This window comes from Triturus cristatus, chromosome 5_1, assembly GCF_964204655.1.
Source record: "Triturus cristatus chromosome 5_1, aTriCri1.1, whole genome shotgun sequence".
NCBI classification, from domain to species: Eukaryota; Metazoa; Chordata; class Amphibia; order Caudata; family Salamandridae; genus Triturus; species Triturus cristatus.
Window position 1 is genome coordinate 353,586,412 of NC_140587.1, and position 16,875 is coordinate 353,603,286.

Sequence of the window (16,875 nt, forward strand, 5' to 3'; positions counted from 1 at the left end):
CTACATGCAGATCTTCCTAATTAGCCCTGTGCTGACTCACCCTCTCCCCTGGAATCCCCAGCCCCTGTCACTCACAGAACCAGACACACAATACACAACCTAGCAGAGGCAGGCTTGGACAGTTAAGCAAGAAAATACCTACTTTCTAAACGTGGTATTTTCAAACACAGAATGTTAAAACCAACTTCACTAAAATATGTATTTTATCATTCTGAGTTCAGGCATACTAAACTCGAATTTCTACCATGTTCCCTGAGTCAGTTAGGATTATAAGCCGTAATAATCAAACTGCCCATTCTGGCCTATGGGGAACAGGTAGCCTTGCAATAGTGAAAAACGAAAATGGCTGTAATTCACTATTAGGACATGTCACACACACCAGGGTATGTCCTACCTTATGCTTACAATGCACCCTGCCCTTGGGCCTACCATAGGGGTGTCTGATATGAAGAAAAGGGAAGGTTTAGGGAGTGGCAAGTGGGTGCACTTGCCCAGTCAGCATGGCAGTACCAGACAGCACACAGGCTCTGCAATGGCAAGCCTTAGCCACACTTTAACAGGCTACTTCGTTGTGTGGCACAACCAGTGGTGCAAGCCCACCTGCAGCATGTGGATTACCAGCCCTGGGCACTCCTGGTGCATGGTACTAGGGTCTGACAGGTAAACCAAACTAGCCAATCATGGAATCACTAATCCATACATCAATTTACAATAGGGAGCACTTGCACTGTGGCACTGGACAGCAGTGGCACAGTGCCCAAAGCATCTAACACCAGCAAACGCACATGAGGCAACAGTAAAAAATGGAAGGGAGACCCATGCCAAGGTGCCAGGTCTAACAGACAGGATAGGTTTTCCCTCGTCTGGTTTTTCTATGTATGGGAGAAGACCATATCTAGAAAAACCTTACCACATAAGTTCATGCTCATGTCTTTTTTTTTACATGGGTAGCATACAGTGATTCCCCCCCAGAAAAAAATAATCCCTTTCCCTCCCCTACTCTCCCTACCATTATCCTGTAGCAATAAACGGTGTGCAAATTGCACCTTTGCAATGGTGTCTTGAAATAAAATGTTTGTCTTCTGCTAGCACAGGGTTCAAATTCCGAGTTGCGCTGTATTTAATGTCACAGTTTTCACCAGATGGGATAAAGACATCATCTTTCAATAAATTTCAGCAAGTCAAACCTGGCGGAAATTATAGGGGGAAAAGTGGACAGGATTAGCAGTAGCATGCATATTATTGCTCTTTGGGCATCAAATTCTGCTTATTTCACTGAGACTCGAAATATATGACACTTTTTGTATCAGATACATTTCTAACAACTCAGTTTTATTTTTATTTGATGAGATAATTATCCTGCCTGACTCATGTGACTCATAATCAGAATCTTTGTAGTGTCATGTTTTTAAGACAGAAGTTCACAACATGTATTATCAATGTCACATTTGTGCCAGATGATGACACTCAATCTTGCTGTCTCACACACACACATCCACATTGATGCTGACAAATACTCCACTCTCAAGTATGCACATGATCCAAATTTTACAACATGTCAGAAAGGCTCTAAAATAGGACTGGGCCTGTGCAAGCATGAATGAGAATGCCTGCCCGAAGCAGGGACCTCATTTAACCACAACATTTAAAGGGAAAAAAAATATGAATATGTTGCTCAGATATGAATTTACCCTAAAGAAATTAAAAGACAAGAGGTCTTTGGCAAAACAAGAGCAATTTGGTTTAGTTAAACGCAGAGGCCGGGAGAGTCTCCACAGAGTGTGTCTTTAGAAAGTCTTTTGATGTACAAAGTTTTGGCTGACAATATATACATCTCATAAGGTACAATAAATCGATTCTGCATTCCTGAAAAAGCATTTTAGTCATAAATTAATAAGTTTGGGTATCTGATAAGGACACTGATAGCACTCGTCCTCCGGGAGAGCTAATGTGAACCAGTGTGTATGTGTCCCAGTATCTGGTGAGGGGAGCGAGTGATCACTACGTTTGGTGTGCATGTCCTGTCCTGATGGCTGTGTGATTATATCTACATGCTTGTGTCTGTAGTGTCTGTTACTTTTTCCCTAGCTATGTGCATACTGCCTATGTGAGGACTGTGTTTTTACAGCAGGAAACCCCTACATGTAGGAACCACACAACAGAAGAACAAAAATTTAAACTGGGATTAGTCACATTAATACTTTGGCCACCCATAGGGGGATCCATGAAAAGATTCTATGCAACCAGTCCTACTCAGGAGCACCTTCCTCCTTCTTCATGTCAGCTTGCAGACAATGCAGTTCATGGATGGCAAGAGATAATGTCCCGTTGTCTGTGTCATTTCCTGGGATAAAAGTACAACAGGAAGCACCAATCTTGGCACACATCCCACCCTCCATTACGGTCACCAAGTCCAACACGTACCTCTGTTGCATCACCATAAGGTGGATGGCTCTCAGTACTACCTTGAGGGTGTTTAGGCCGAGCTCAGTATAATTTATCATCTTCAGCATCCCCCACTCAGTTATTTGCAACCAGCGGGTGTTCACCTTTGTTTGCATGATGAAGAAGGGTATTGATCCTCCTGCATTTACCTGAGTCCCTATGAACAATCTAAATTCTTCTGGAATGTCCTTGTACTGAGCCCAGCTAAAATAACCAGCAGTTCTTCTTATACAAGTCAAACGCAACATAGTTGTTTTCTTCTGTAACGGATGTTGAAACAACTCAGAGAGATCTTCTTTAGGGATAACCAGTATTGGGGTGTGTATGGTCATGAGGATGCAGAGGCGCTAACATCTGGAGACTAGCTGGGTGTAGGCAAGGTCACCACATTGCCAGGAGATATATATCAATGTGGAGGTGCCCCATTGCAGGACCAGTATGTGAAGTATCATGCCACATTTTTTGTTGCAGCCCAATGGTATGGTTCCTTTTTCCTCTGAAACACAGAAAATATATTGTAAGTTTATGTACAATTAGGGGAGGCCCCTTCCCCTCCAACCCGTGAATACCTAATATTCTTGGTATTGCAGATTTCCTTGCATGGAGTAACTATGCTAGTGTTGCATCCCCTCCCATGAGACTCATTTCCCCACACATAATTGAGGTGAGCAGTCCTGTACTGTAATTCCATGTCTGGGGTCCACTTATCATTAAAGAAGGTGGACCCAAAGACATTAGGGGCCAAACTGTGACTGCAGACGGAGGCGGGAGTGGACATATTTATGCACTGGTGTGGTGGTCTTGCTACCATCAGGTACCTCTTTTCTATGAAGTCCCGGGTCAAAACAGTGTCCTCCTGTTATAAATGGGGGTCTCTAGTTGGCAATGGTTTGTACCTTTGTACAAATAGGGACCCTTCTTCCTAGTCAGGGTAAGGGGATACAATTCTAAAATAACTCCTGCTCACCCCCGTGGTAACTTGGCACAAGCAGTCAGGCTTATCTCAGAGGCAGTTTGTAAAGCATTAGCACATAACCAACAGTAATACAGTGAAAACACTACAAAAAGACACTACACCAGTTTAGAAAAATATCCAATATTTGTATATATCCAAAACAAGACCAAAACGACAAAAATCTAACATACAGTACTTTAAAAATATGCACTTTGCAAGATTACTTGAAAAACACAGTTCCTTGAAGTCGGTAGGTCTATCCGGTGCTACCACAGTGCTGTAAACAACAGAATCCAACAGTTCCATTTTTCAGGGGTGTCCACAGACTTGTAAACAGTACCCTTTATGTTGTGGCCGACACAATGGTGGAGGCCGGTCATGGCAACCATCGCGTTTGTGGTGTGAAGCAGAGCGGTGAGGTGTGCGGTGCCCTCAAGTTGCGGTGCAGGCAGCGGCTCGATGATGGTCATCCAGCAGTGTCGGTGAGACCAGGGCTGCGGTGCGGAGTGAAGGTGGTGCTCGTTGCAGTGCTGACAGATCATGGTGCAGGCAACAGAGCCGGTTGCGGGAAGCTGTTGTTGGTCAGTCCAGAGTGCGGTGTGGGACGGAGTGGTGTGTTGTGTGACTTACGTGCGGTGCCCCCAAGCCACGATGCAGTCACAGAGGTCGCAGTCAGAGTACAGCAAAGGTATAGGTGAGACTAGGGTGGTGAAGTGATGCAAGGCAGTGTGGATTGTGGTGCCCACAGGTCACGATGCAAGCAGCGGCTCAGTGGCAATGGTTGTCGTCATCGGTGAGGACAGGGTTGCGGTACGAGATGTGGTGGTGGCCTCTGCGGTGACTTCAGAGTCAGCGATGGAGTCGGTGATGGAGTCTGTTGCTTTTCCCTTCTCTGTGGCAACTGAAACATGGTTTCATAAGTGGTACCCAGAAGTTGATGGAGTCTTTGCAGTCCCTGAGACTTCAGAACAGGAGGCCAGCTCTACTTCAAACCCTTGGAGATACTCAGCACAAGTAAAGAAAGTTCAGTCCAGTCCTTTCACGGCCCATGGCAGAAGTAGCAACTGCAGGCCAACCCAATAAAGCATCAACACAGCAAAGGGGTAGTACTCCTCCTGTCAGCTCTTCCAGCTCTTCTTCTTGGCAGGTTCCTTGCTCCCAGCGAGTTCTCTGAAGTCTTAAATCACCCTGAGACTTCCAACAGGAGGCAAGCTCTACTTCAAGCCCTTGGAGAAAACTCTAACAGCAGAATGATGAAAGTACAATACAGTCTTTTTCCTCTCCAAGACAAAAGCAGCAAGTAGCAAGCCAAAACATCAGAGCATGCAGCAAAGTGGCAGTTCCTCCTGACAGCTTTTATGGCTCTTCTTCCTGGCAGGTTCCTTAGTTCAGCAGTAATCTGAATCCCTGGGTTCTGGTCCCCAATATTTATACAGCAAAATCCTTTGTTCTCTGGAGGCAGAGAGTGTCTGTGCTCAGCCAAAACCAGTTCTGTCATCTCCGGACAATCTTCCCAGCAGAAATGGAGACCGCATTATCCAAGGCAGACAGGGCCTATTCAGGTGCAGGGGGAATCTCCTCCCACTGCTCTAAATGCAGGCCAAGGCAATTCAGGTGCTAGTGAAAACTCCTCCTACTACTCTGAATGCAGCACAGGTCAATTCAGCCCAGCCCTGACTCATTCAGGAAAGGCAGGGCACACATCAACACCCCCCCTCCGGTGGCTTTCTGAGAGAATGAACTTCCCCAACACCTGTCACTCCAAAGCCAAACAGTCAATACATAAACCAGCAGAGGCACATAGAATGGCTAAGGAAGAAAATACATCCTTTCTAAAAGTGGTATTTTCAAACAGTCCAGGCATACTAAACAATACTTTCCTATTTTGTCCCAATGGAAAGTTCTGTTTAGAAGATGTTATAAATATGCTTCCATTCATCCTAAGGGACAGATAGCCTTCCAATAGTGAAAAACAAAATGCACTGTAAGTCACTACCAGAACATGTCACACACACCATTACATGTCCGACCTTTAACATACACAGCACTCTGCACACAGGGGTACCTTGGGCATAACTGAGGGGTGACTTATATGTAAGAAAAGGGAAGATAAGGGCCTGGCAAGTGGGTGCACTTTCCAAGTTGACATGCCAGTTCCAAACTGCACTCAGACCCTGCAGTGGCAGGTCTGAGTTACCTTTTGAGCGCTACATCTGTGGGTGGCACAATCAGTGCATTTGATGTACAGGCCCTGGCACTCTCAGTGCACTGTACTAGGGACGTAATAGTAAAACAAATATGCCAATCATGTAATTAACAGTCCATAAACACAATTTACAGGGAGAGCATATGCACTTTAGCACGGAACAGCAGTGGTAAAGCGCCCAGAGTCCTAAAATCAACAAAAATAGCGTAAAAAAAGGAGGCCAAAAAGCAAGATGTCTGGGGGTAAACCCGCTGAAAAAGCCAAGTCTAACACATCACCTATCGTGCTCCTTCTGCACGTCCTGTCTACCTTGGTTTGGATTTCGCTAGGTTTGGCAAAAGGGTACAGTGCTGTGGGGTTGGTCTCATATCGGGTGATGTTTACTATTGCTCTATGGGTGTTCTATTCTATTGAGTTGAATCTTAGCACTGATCCTTCATAGGTACAGATGGACGAGGCATTTAACTTTTTCAGGAGCTGTCTCCTGGGATAAGTAAAGCTTGGCTGCGCTTACAGGAGGTATCAGTGAATATATGTAGCGTGACCTGTTCATAGTTCGAGTGCCTACTGTAGTCATATTTTGGCACCTAGTGTTGTGTAAGAGTGCGCTGTGTAGTGCGTGAGGAATGCTAGTGTTTGGGTCAGTATAGGTGTATGAATGTAGAAGTAGAGTTTATGGGATTAGTCATATGTCTAGCTCCAGAGGGGCTTAAGAGCACCCGACTAAATAGAAAAGGTACCAAACTCCAAAAATACATAACTTCAAAAACATTTGTAGGATCATCTTTGGTGGAGATGTCTGTCATCTGGGCACCCAGAGGTGTCTTGTCTTGGTGCAGTACAAAAATGTCTCTTTATAAATGGTTGGGAAAAGTCAATTTGTAGTCTGTGTTACTTGAGCGGTTGGACTTGTAAAAGTCCTTTTGAAAGCTTTGATCAAAGGGGTAGCACACCGCCTCTATGATGGTGCACCAGCAGCTCGATCGCAGACCTGTAGGATAAGAGCTGTGCGTTGTAGGTTAGCTTGGAGAAAAACACATCAATAGGCAGTTATTTGGAAAATTCCTGCATGTACATTTTACAGATACACAGTTTTTCTGTGAGCGAAGTTTTCCTAATGGGGTACTGAAAGGAGGTGCTAGGATTTTGGAGTTGTAGGAAGATGCTTCTGTATATGGTATACCACTAGGTGGTTGTACCATGCACAGAGTCTAGAGATTTCCCAGAAGTGTACAGGGCTCAATGTAAAACCCAAAGTGCTATATTAGTGGAAGCGTGAGTGAGCAGCCTTAGGCCTTACACAGAGGAATGCAACACATTTATTGTACTACATTGACCAATAATGGACACACAACTCAAAAAGGAGATCTACACCAATTTTATAAATATAAGCTTTATTTGTGTTTTATTTTAAGGCCAAGATCTTCACAATAAGGTAAGTATGTTTTTTACTAAAAATACTTTTCACTTTCAAAAGTCGACACAGTGCAATTTCTGAACAGTTCAATGTTATCCTATGGAGGAAAACAATAATGTGATCATACAACTAAATATACAACTTACAGTTCCAGTCTTCAGTCAGGACCATAGGTCAGTAAGGGTCAAGGGTCAGGTGAGAACCAAAACTGCGACACCACGGGCACAGGGGGACTGGGTGCAGAGGTCAAAATCAAAGTTTGCCCCATTGCATTTCAATGGAGACTAGCGGTGCTCGGAGACACACTGCTTGCAGGTAGGTAAATCTGTTGCAGGGGCCAAGATTTGGATGTTAGGTTAAGCACAGGGGGGCCACAAAGCAGCACCAAATTACACCACCAGCAGCACCAACCAGCTGAGTTCAGGGTGCAATTTCAGCATTGGCTCTCCATGCTTCGCAATGGAGACTTTGACTTCAACAAACAGGCTGCAGGTGATGAACCAGAGGTTGCAGGAGGGAGACCAATGATAGCAGAGGTAAGTAGAGATGTAGGGGGTCATAGGGCCACCGCCAATTCAGCTCAACAAGGCACACGGGCTTTGGGTTCAGTGGTTCCTTTAGACATCAGAGTCTTCTTAACGGAGCTAGTTGTGGTCAGTGGGAGCCTCTGGATTCATGCTGCAGGTTTCATCCTGGAGTCCAGGAGGGGTACGCAAGTGCAGGATCACTGGGGAACCTGTTCTGGGTCAGTGGTCCACCAGGACACAGGCCGGATGTGTCGGGTACAGAGTGGGCAGGTCTCACTGATTCTGAGGGCACCGGAATCCTTGATGCTGATTTCTTTGGAAGAGAACCAATGTTCTCCGGGATTTCTAGTCTTTTTCACAGTTCAGGAAGCCTTCCTCAGGTTTCTGAAAGTCGGTGGCTGCAGGACAAGCATTGTCTTCTCACAGGGAAGCTGGAGACAGGCTGGTAGGGCTGGGGACATATCAGTAGTCATCAAATACTAGATTTAGTGGGCATTTTAATGGAGTAACAGGTAGGGCAAATGGGCACCTCACCTGGGGTGACTACACCCTCTATTATGCCACCCTATTGTGGTAGGGGGCATAGTCCAGGCCCTGATTGGAGAAGTCCCCTCATCTTCAAGTAGGAGAGGATTGAAAAGTGTGCTTAACTTCGACTTCTCCACCTGGGAGGTGAAGTTGGCAAAGGTTGGCACACGTTCTAATCTTGCTAAGGTTGACCGCTGCTTTATCCACCCAAAGTTGAGATGTAAACTGGGGGCTCCATCTGCTGCTAGCATCAGAAGCTGGGGGCTGCATTACAAAGGCAGCAGGCCTTTGAAGCTACCCTTTGAGCACTGTGCCCATCCTGGGGGTAGAGGGGTGTCACCTATCTCAGGATATGTATTGTGTCTTGTCCCAGAGAGTAGAGACTCTCCACCCAGGAGTCCAGAAACATGTCTGTGTATGGCAGGCTGCCTAAAGGCAGTCAGTGACCACACCAGGTATAGTAGGTTTTCAGGGAACAGCTCTGAGGTGCCCTCTGAGTACATGGTTTAATAAATCTCACAGTGGCATCAGTGTGGATTAATTACAAGAAGTTGATTGGTAACAAGCACTCCTGGTTTAAATGAAGCCATTATGGTGCTGGGTAACTCCAGTTGTCGAGTTTCCAGCCCATATAATCCTTATGGCTTCCCTGGCACTTACAATATTTAAGAATTGACTTAAGTATTGTGGGGGCATATCTACTCCTGTAGATATGCCCTCACCTGTAATGTAGTGCACCCTGCCTTTGGGCTGTAAGGCCTGCTAGAGGGGTGACTTACCTCTACTGATTCAGTTTATTGCGCCATTCTAGATGTATATGTTGTCGGCTGAAACTTTGTACTACGAGAGACTTTGGTCAGATGCACTTTGTTGAGATTCTCCCAGATGCTGCGTTTAATTAAATCAACTTGCGCTGGTTTGATGTAGTTTCAATGTAGGGTACATGGTCCCTGCCAACCAGGTCCCCTGTGCCAGTGCTTATCCACCATTGGTACTTCTGCTCCCTGTAGGTCCCTAGTAAAGGTGATCCTGGGCACCTAGGATCTGAAAGCTGAAACCTGAAGAGGGTCCCTTGGGACCCCCTTACTAGGACAATTCCACTGCCCTTGCAGCTTGCATGCCCCTGTGAGGTGAAAAAACAACAAAAGCGATATGGTACCCTGCCTGGGTGCCATGTCAGCCAGCCATGTCTGCAGTGTTCTGGACAGCCTGGGGTTTGCGAAGGAGATTCTATTGATTTCGGTGTAGAGCGCGTTGCCGTAGTCTAGTCTGCTACTGATTAGCGTGTGTGTAACATTTTTTTCTGGATTCGGGTGGGATCCATCTAAAAGTGTTTCGAAGCATGTGGAGGGTGTTGGAGCAGGTCGAGGTTACAGCACTGATCTGGCGGTTCAGCGATGTGTCCAGTATTGTGCCGAGGATTTGTGCATGCTCTGTCGGGGTAGGGGGATTTCCTAGGGCGTGGGGCCACCAAGAGTTATCCCATGTGGAGGATGTGGTGCCCTGAATGAGGACCTCTGTTTTGTCAAAGTTGTGTTACAGGCAGCTGTTCTTCTTCAAGGAGGTGACGGCTTTCATCCCTTCTTGAAAGTTGTGTTTGATTGGGTTGGGTTCAGTGGTGAGGGAGAGGATGAGCTGGGTGTCATCTGCGTAGGTGACGATGTTGAGCCTGTGGTTTCTGGCGATGGTTGCGAGGTGTGCCATGTAGATGTTGAAGAGGGTGAGGCTGAGGGAGGAGCCCGGGGCACTCCACAGTTGGTCTCGGTCAGTTCCCGAGAGGTAGAGTGGGAGTCTAACTCGCTGGGTTCTGCCGGTGAGCAATGATCATATTCAGTTGAGGGCCTTGTCGCAGATGCCGGTGTCTTGAAGTCTGTGGCTAGGGTGCGGTATGAGACTGTGTCAAAAGCAGCTGAGAGGTCCAGGAGGATGAGGAATGCTGTTGCGGCCCAGTGGAGGAGGGAGTATATGTCATAGGGGGCAGCGAGTAGGGCAGTCTCTGTGCTGTGGTTGCTGCAAAATCAGGATTGGGAGATGTTCCAGGCTGCAAAACGAACAAATGATGGATGGAATGCCAAAACTATGCAAACATCCACCCCCAGTCACAAAAGATCTGGGTTTAATGCATCAATCTTTTGCTCACCACGCCACCCAGTTTGGACACCGCCATATGCAACTCAGTCTTGACCCTATTCCACATGGGAACAGTCCAGCCTGAACTGGCAAGCCAGGTCCTCTCTGGACTGGAAACAAGCTGACAGTTGTTGCTGCATCTGGGGTTGAGAGCATGGAGGGTGTTGGAGGCGCATCAGAGGTGGGTCGGAGGCCAGGGTTCCTGACTCTGGTCGCTGACAGATGTAGATGAGCATGCCGTGCAGCGGATGCTATTGAGTGGGGATCGGAGAAGGGTGACTCAGCTGAAAAGTGGGAGCGGGAAGGACAAGCTAGAGGGGGGTGGGGTGGCAGGGCAGCAGCGTCAGTGAAAAATGCGATGAAGAGAAGAAAAAGAGAGAAAAGGGAGACAAGAGAAAATAGGCAAGAGAAGGAGAAGAGAAAAAAGCTCCTGTTCTCATTTCTGGTTTGTAATAAATTCTTATGAATGAATACGTCATCAACAATACCCTATCCAACCATTTTCACCATTTCTAAAAAGAGGCCCCTACTTTACATAATTGGGAGTTTTCCTTCAAAAGACTGCGCACCCTCATGAAAACAAATGCTCATAGTGAAGCCATGCTCTTTTTACAGCTACCATCATAGGTCAGCAGAGCACATCTTATGCACATGTCTGGAATTTAGAGATGGGATAATTTGTCTGCTTGATGCACCACTTAGTACTCTTCACATAAGATACTGCAGGCAGGCCATGTTAAAAAGTATTGGGTGGGCTAACATTCAACTCACATTGGTTCATTAATTTTTTTATAATAGTTGAAAAATGAGAAAGCTGATAGAAAGCGGTTAACCTTTTAATCATGCTTACTGTATTTGATCTATTGTGAGGTGCTATTCAGCTGTTTAACCCCTTGTTGGGTCCAGGGCCCTGGCAGTGCTCTATCTCATTTGTTCATTTTTGCACACATGCTTTTGTAATGAAATTACATTTTGCTCACACAGAAGGTGTAGTGAATAAATTGTGACTTGAATTTCAACATGGGTGTCCCACTTTTTGTAAAATTTTGATCCAATTTTCTTAAGGTCATTTTGAATATTTTAGTGTTTATTGTACCAGGTGGGGCAAATAGGTCTTGCTTTTAATTTACCAACTTTTATGCATGCGTTTTCTTCCTCTTACGCTTTTTTGCTATTTTTGTATTAGCATGACCCTGAAACTACTTGGATAATTTTGCACATGCACTTTGTGAATTTGGTTGTGGAAGTTTTATATGTCAGCTCAATTCAGAAGAGGAGTCTGAAAAATGTTAACTTATAATTTGCATAATAACTTTCTTTTTTTTTTTTTTTTTTTTTAATTTTATTGAGCATCATCAAAACAAAATGTATACATAAATTTACTTTAACATAAATATCTGATACAGCAAAATTCCTTCGGTTTAGGTTTTAGTCTCTTAAAGTAAATATAAAAATACAATATATCATTTGTATATATGAAAAGAAAAAGAAAAACATGGTGAAAGATCTTGAGAAGGAAACATAGGATCAGAGATGTATATAATTAATTATCGAGCAGTTTCAATATTCCCATCTAACACCATATCTGTATGAGTATATGTCTACCCCCTTTTTTTAGATTAGCCATCTGTTTTAAGTTTCCATTTTTCAAGTGGGGCCCAGATCCGTTTCCCAAGCTGCCTTGTATTCCCACCTTTTTTTTTGTATAGAGCTTTCTCTAGATTGTAAATAGCCAATAGTTTTGTAAGCCATTGTTGGAATGAAGGAGGGTTAGAATCTTTCCATGCCGTTGTAATACAAAGCCGGCTCAACGTCATTGCGATAAACAGAAATTCTTGATGGAGTATGTCCTGCCCTTCCTTTACCACACCAAGAACCATGATCTCATTATTTAAATTAATAAAGATCCCCAATTCGTCTTTAAAGAAGTTTTCTATAGCTTGTTTAAAGGGATCTAGATTAGGGCAGGTTGCAAACATATGTATCGTGTCTGCCTCCAAACTCTGACATCTAGGACAAGAGATCCCACTCGTACCCCCCCCAACGGGCAATTCTATACGGAGTATAATATAATTCATGCAGAGTCTTGTAATATTGTGCCTGTAAATTTGCAACTTTTAGAACAGTGTTTCCAAGTCTGAGTGATTTTTCCCCCTCGTTCCCAACTAAATTAAGTTTAGTTCTCCATTTTTCAAAAACCTTTTCTCTATCATCCTCCTTATATTGGCATAATGCACCATAGAGTTGAGAAATTGAGCATCCCTTCTCAGCTCGAACAAGTTCCATCAGGTCTATCCTAGTAACCTTACAATAGCCTGCTTGTTTTCTCTGCAGTACTGATCTTATCTGTAAGTATTTCAAAAAATCTCTCCGATCCAATTTATATAATTGCTGTGCCCTTTCAAATGTTATTAATCCTGACTGGTCCATAATATCTCCTATCATACGAACCCCAAGTTTATCCCATCGCCTCATAACTTCATCATGAAATACATCTGGAAGAAGTTCATTCAAGTATAAAGGGGTATAAAAATTCATTCTTCCTAATTTAATTTTCTTCTGAATAATTGACCATAGTGAAATGGCCGCCCCCAAAACCTTGAACTTCGTTCTTTTGTAGTAGTTTTGTTCTTTATATGTAAGAAGTCCCTTGTTAGAATCCAAAACCAGCAGATCGTAAATGTCCGGAATACCCACGCTACTCTTCCAAATATCTTTCGTATTCCCACCGAGAAGTCCTTTACAATACTGAAGGACTGAAGCAAAATAATATGCCTTAAAGTCAGGAACTGCGAGCCCCCCCTGTTCTTTAGGGAATGCCAGCCTCTTTATAGCTCTTCGAGTTCTACCCTTTGCCCAAATAAATCGATTACACATCCCCTCATTACATCGCCCTATAATTGTTAGATGTAGATTGTCAATCCTATCTAAATCTAGTTTTGCCTTTTTAATTAATGGGGTCAAATTTTTCTCCACTGCCTTAGTTAGATCGGATGTTATAATAACCCCTAAGTAGACCGCAGACTCTATAACTTTATCATCATTAATTCTTGCAAATTGATTTACGACTATTTGTGTTTTCCCTTGGTTCAATTTGTATCCTGACAATAATCCATATTTCTTAGCCTCCTTCTCAATTTCTCCTATTGCTATAGCTGGTGTTGATGATGTAATTGCTAAGTCGTCTGCATATCCCAAGATTTTGGTCTCATATCCATTCAACACAATTGGGGTGATATTTTTATTTTTTTCTATATGTCTAATAAATGGATCTATATAACAAGCAAAAAGTAGAGGGGAACATGGGCATCCTTGCCTGGTCCCACGCTCGATTTTTATTACTTCACTCAGTTCCCCCCCTACTCTCAGTCTAATGCTTGAACTTTTATACAGGGCTTTTAATGCTCCTATACAGACTTGCCCAAAGTTGTATTTATTCAATGTTGCCCATAAGAAATCCCACGAGACCCTATGAAATGCTTTTTCAGCGTCAAGCAATATTAAGGACATAGGGTCTCGTGAGGCCGTCGTACCGTCCAACAACGTAAATACCCTTCTAATATGATCAGCTGTCCCCCTCCCCGGTATGAACCCATGTTGCCAGGGTGTTACTATCTTCCCAATTATCGTACTCAACCTGTTTGCCAGAATTTTAGAATAGGCCTTAGTGTCACTATTCATTAAGCTGATTGGTCTGTATGATCCGGGATCCATAGAGTTTTTATTCTTTTTTAAAAACACCACCATTGAAGCTTCTCCCCAAGACCCAGGAGGGGCAGCCCCATTTTGTATTAACCCCATAAGTTTATTAATGTCTGCTTTTAGAATTGAAAAAAAATTCTTATAAAATTCTAATGGTATTAGGTCAGGTCCGACTGCTTTTCCTGACGGGAGATCCATGAAAGCTCTTTGTATTTCTTCCGGGGTGAAATTGATTTCCAGAGAGTTCTTGTCCTCTTCTGTAAGGTTATCTAAAGAGGAGGATTCTAAATATCCCTCGATTTCTATTGCTTCTTGTTCTCCATGATCCTTAGTATACAGTTTCTTATAGAAGTTCTGAAATACAGAGCAGATTTCCTTTGGTGTTTTTACTAGTCCTCCTGCCTCAGTAATCATTTCTGTTATCTGCCCCTGAGTAGCTGCCTGCCGGGTTTTTATCGCCAGGATTCGTCCTACCTGTTCGCTATATTCATGTTGCTCTTCTCTTCTAGCTAAGTATTTACCAGCTGCCTTTGCAGCATATACTTCACCCACTGCTGCTTTGGCTAAAGCTAATTTTTGCGTTGCTTTTGTCACCTCTTCCTTCCCTCTTATACTTCTTACCAGATCTTCCTCTAGTTTTGCTACTAAGTTTGTCTTCTTCTCCATAATTTATTTTTCCTGTTTACTCCGTCTAAGAGAGTAACTTAAAGTTTCCCCCCTGATACCTGCCTTCATTGCGTCCCATACTATTTGAGGTGGCGCTGTATCCCTATTATTTTCCAAAAATTCTCTTAACCAAGTTTCCATATGTGTGACATAATCTGTATCCTGTAACAATGCTCTCTCAAAAGTCCAGCTATTTATTCTTTTCTGTGAGTTTGGTATAGAGATCTCCAAAAAAAGCGGATTATGATCTGAAATCAATCTGGGCATCTTTTAAATTTTCACTTGCGGTATTATCGAAGGAGAAATCAAAAAATAGTCTAGTCGAGCTAGGGTTTTGTGGGGGGCCGAATAATATGTGCTGCCTCCTCCTCCATTTTTATGTTCCCAAATATCAATTAAACCATTGTCTTGCATAAATTGTATCAATGCTCTATGGGTTTTCTTCTTTTTGCCCATGAACCTTACAGGATCGTCTCTCCACAATCCATTAATACCATTTATATTTAAATCACCACAGAGTATAATGGGGAGACACCAGTTTGGTAATTGAGAATTTATATAAATAAGGGTTTCCGGGTCATCAACTGTTGGTGCGTAAATAGAGCATAACGTAAACTTAAAATTTTGTATATGACACTCCGCCAAGACCCATCGGCCATGACTATCTACCTGTTGTTTTTTTAGTATGATTTCATTCCCCCGTCCTAGTATTGCGACCCCACGTGTTCTGGTGCCCTGAGTCGTACAAGTCAAGATTTTATATCCCAGGTGTTCCAATAGAGATTTCTGTGATATCTCTATATGCGTCTCCTGAACACAGATGATGTCAGCTTGCAAAGTTCTAAAATATTCTTTCACCTCCCTTCTTTTCCTTGCATCATTTAAACCACACACATTAATTGTGACTATGCGCATCATTTTTCTTTTTTTCCACCCGTTTTAGATTACTTTCCTTTTCTGATGATGATTTTTTCCCCCCTTTCCTCCCTAAACAACCCCCCCACCCCCCCCTTACCTCCACTTGAGGTATCCTGGGTCCAGCCGGAACCAGGTGTGGGAGCCCGAAGATTAGTATGCCTCAGTGCTCCCCCCCCACCCTGCGTGAGTTTTATATTTCAAATGAATGAAAGAGAGAATAAAGAGATCTTTTAAGTCCAGGATTATAATCCTACTGAGTATATTTTCGGATATTACTTCCTACATGAGTTATATTTATTATTGATCTCATGTAATTACTCACAGTAGGGTTATTCTTATAAAAAATACTTTTTGTGCAATACATATTTATAAGAAAGATATTAATTCTTATTCGTTTTCAGATGCTATTTTTTAACCGTCTCTGAAATTTCTTTGAGATAATTTTCCGCTTGGATTTCACTCGTGAAACTACGGATTGCCCCCTTAAATATTATTTTTAGTCGAGCAGGATTTTGTAGATATTCTTTAGATCCAGTCTGTTCAAATGGAGTAAATAGCTGCCGCAGTCTCCATCTTCTTTCAACAGTTGCATGGGCGAAGTCTGGCCTGACAAAGTATGTACTGCCATTGTACTCTCTCTTGCTTGTAGGACGAGCTAGATCGTATATAGAATCTCGAAGTAAGTAATTTCCAAAGAATACCAACATTGCCCTTGGATATTTTGATTGGTTCTGTGTTTTCTTTGACTGAGTGAGGGGAAAACGATGGGCTCTTTGAACTTCTCTCTCTAGGTCCTAAGTTTGCAATTCAGGAATAGATATTTTTAAGAGTTTAATCACATACCCCCTAGGGTCGTTGTCTTCGGCCCCTTCTGGGATCCCTAGGAATCGCAGATTATTTCGCCTTGCCCTGTTTTCCTGTTCCTCAACCTTTGTCATTAAATCCTGTATGATACTTTCTTGATTTTTTTCCTGCTTTTGTAGGTAAGTAACCTCCTTTTCTAGATGGTCGGTCCGGGTTTCAACTGATACCATCCTCTCAGAGATTGCTAAACAGGTACTACCTACTTTATTTACAGCCCCTTGTAGTTTTTGGATAGCTACATGATGTTTTTGAGTGTCCATTTTTATATCTGTATGCAGTTTCTTTATTGAAGTCAATATCTCTTTCAAGGATGGTTCGTCTGTTTCTCCTACCTCATCGTCTTCAGAGATATACATTGTAAATCCCTCCCTACTACTTTCTCGGGGTGCTGTTGTTTCCTTCGGTTTTTTAGATTTAAAGTTTTTACGAGAGTTGGTAAGCTCTGTATTACTTCCTTGATCAGTGGTTTCATCATAGGTAGATTTATTTAATCTCTTATTCCTTATTTTTCTTTTCT